The 2,879-nt window shown below is 36.1% G+C and overlaps 1 pseudogene; it reads left to right on the plus strand.

Annotated features, from left to right (window-relative positions):
* Window positions 1-1,030, plus strand: part of LOC138041048 (uncharacterized) — a 5,022-nt pseudogene extending 3,992 nt beyond the window's left edge.
* Window positions 1,031-2,879: the final 1,849 nt, after the last annotated feature.

Below are 2,879 nucleotides of genomic sequence, written 5' to 3' on the forward strand. Positions count from 1 at the left end.
ACTCTAACTGTAAATTCAACAAAAGTCTCAAATGTGATTGGTTTTCACCATGACTTGGACACTTTGCAACTGGACAGCTTGCACTAGGACAGTTGTACACGTAATCCAGCTTGCATCAGTTAAGCTTGAATCATGAGCAGATTGAGCTACAAAAAAGCTTTTTCACACTAATTAATCTTCCCATATTTTGTGGGAATTACTAATCCAATTCTGCCCTAAATATGCACTCCACTTAATCCTATCACCATTACAAATCATAATATTTTTGTTATTATTGCTATTTTATTTTTAATATTGTTTTGTTTATTCTTGGTATTTTCTGTTGCTGGTTACCTTTCTGACTTTGTTTTATAGTGCAGAGACACATTCTACATAGAGTCCTTCCATGTCGTTATTCTGATATATGCACCTAAAAGAATCCACTTCGGTGATCAAACCTACATGATGAGAGTGTCTCTTGCTGTATTAGATTGGGTATGTTCAACCTATGCTAGTAATCTTACTTCTTGAATTATGTTACGAACAAAATAACTTTTAGACTACCAGTGGCAGTAGTAGTAGTAGTAGTAGTAATCATCATCATAGTAGTTCAGTATTGTCATTGTTACTAATTTTAATGGCTCATTAGTCTGATATCTTTTCTGCAAGGTTGTTTGTCTTTCTCATTCAAGATCCTTATTTACTAAGAAAGCCATAAAAAGGTCTCTTGCAAGTTCTGGTTTTCTGACTGGTGGGTGACGTAACTCTTTTATAATGCGTCTTGGTGTTGAAATTTCGTAACAACAGGACATTACCTACTAATTTTACATTGCAAAATCACGAGAAAATAATTATAATGTTGATTTTTTTTTTTCAGAATGAGAATGTTGGCCGAGATGTGTACTCAGTCCAGTACTATCAGCATTCAAGGCATCCTGGACGAATGGCCCCAACAAGAATATTAAGACCAAAGACCTTTCTGTTCAGGGAAGCTGTATGGACTTCTTTGTTTGAAAGAAATAAAATCTCAGCTGCTCCTCTTCCTCTGTGAGTGGCGACATTATTGCCAAAAGGATGACCAAAAACGGCTCCTATAGGAGCCACCAAAGTTATAAAAGTCATTTTCGTAGTGCCTGATGACTTCGTTGGAAAAAAGGGCAACCAAAAACGGCTCTTATAGGAGCCACCACAGTTATGAAAGTCTTTAGCCTTCTCATTAGTGCTCTCATCATTTATGCTACTTATGGCTCATTGACAGTTATGTTATTGAATTTCTGTTTCCCTTTCTTGTAACTTTATTTCATTAAGCAATGCCCAAAATTATCACCTATCCTAAACCTTTTTTTATAAACCCTTATTCATAATACCCAAACTGACAAAAGGGACAAATAAAATTGAACCAAGGAATTCCTATTACACCACAAAATACACATGAGAATATGCAGGTTATGCTTGGATTCGCTCTGACGAAGGGCTAACGCTCGAAACGTCAGCTTTTAGAATCTCTGTACGGTGGCCAATTTACATTATCAACTCCGTTGATAAAACCAAATTTTTGTATACCACAATCAAACCAGAGCAGTGAAGGTGTACAGGGTTATCGTGCAATGTCTATCTCTTTTAGTTGTTTAGGTATCAGTACGTGCCGAGGACAGTGTCTAACAATAACCATTTCATGAAGTGAAGTCAGGAGCTAAGCGAGCAGCAAAGGTAGATACCATTTTCTTATAGACATATGAAATGCTTATGACCTCTACCAAATAGCGAGGTTGTTTACTTCAATAAAATATACCGAATAAAACAAACCAAATAGTAATAACATTTTAATAATGCTAATTTGACCAAAAGGAAAAAAAATCCTCTCCATTTGTTGTTGCTGCATTGTTGTTATAATAATAATTTTATTCTTGTTATTATTATTATTATTATTATTATATGACGTAATATGGAAATAATAATAATTATTATTTCCAATAATAATTATTTATCCCAAACCAGGATTGCTCTCCTCATGTAATGCTGGGTTTAACTCATCCTGGCTGCACCTGCTCCTGCAATTGTGCCATTAGGCTATAGGGGTGATATCTGTTTACAAACATTGCTTTTGTTCTTCAAATGTGCCACCACAGGAAAAAAAGACGCTTTGTTTCAACAGCCAACGTGGCTGTGGTGGGCTCATTATGACAGTGGGTGATGTCAATGATATCTTCACTATCTTTCATTAATTTTGTTTGCCATTGCTAATAGACACAGCAGTTACATGGTGTTTTTATTCGTATAATAATACTTTATGCACTTTTCAATTTCAGGCAACTCACAACTCTGCGGGTTAGGTTACAGAAGAAGACTTTAATTTGATTGTTTTTCTCTAATATGACTATTGTTGTGCTACACCATTGAAAAAAAAATAAAATTGAAAAACAAATATTGCACGTTTATGGCGAGTGGTTATTTCTTACAAAATAACGAAACTCAGTGACTAAGGTTGTTCGTTTTTCGTAGTCTACGTTGACCACAATACGGCACTCCATCAGGATTAGGCCATCTCTTGCTGACATCCTCAACAACAAAAATTTGCATTACCCCTTTGACATCAGAAGTTATCACAACCTAATGCCTCCTTTCTTTGTAGATAAACTGCATCCCTCAACAATCCACGACTCTTTAGAATCAATTAGAATTTTTTGCAGTCTCCCCTCCTTTTGCTGTGATTTGCAAGAAGGAGGTGTCATTGTGCTTTTAGCTTTCCGGAAGGTTTTCACAGAAAACGATACAAAGGGCGTTGCGACAAAAAGGACAAAATTCTTCAATATCCTCTTGGTGCAATCCTTCTGATTTAACGACCACGCGCTGTAAATCGTCACCAATCACTGGCTTCTCATCGTCAGAGTGGTTTTCCC

This window comes from Montipora capricornis, chromosome 3 (genome assembly GCF_036669925.1).
Source record: "Montipora capricornis isolate CH-2021 chromosome 3, ASM3666992v2, whole genome shotgun sequence".
NCBI classification, from domain to species: Eukaryota; Metazoa; Cnidaria; class Anthozoa; order Scleractinia; family Acroporidae; genus Montipora; species Montipora capricornis.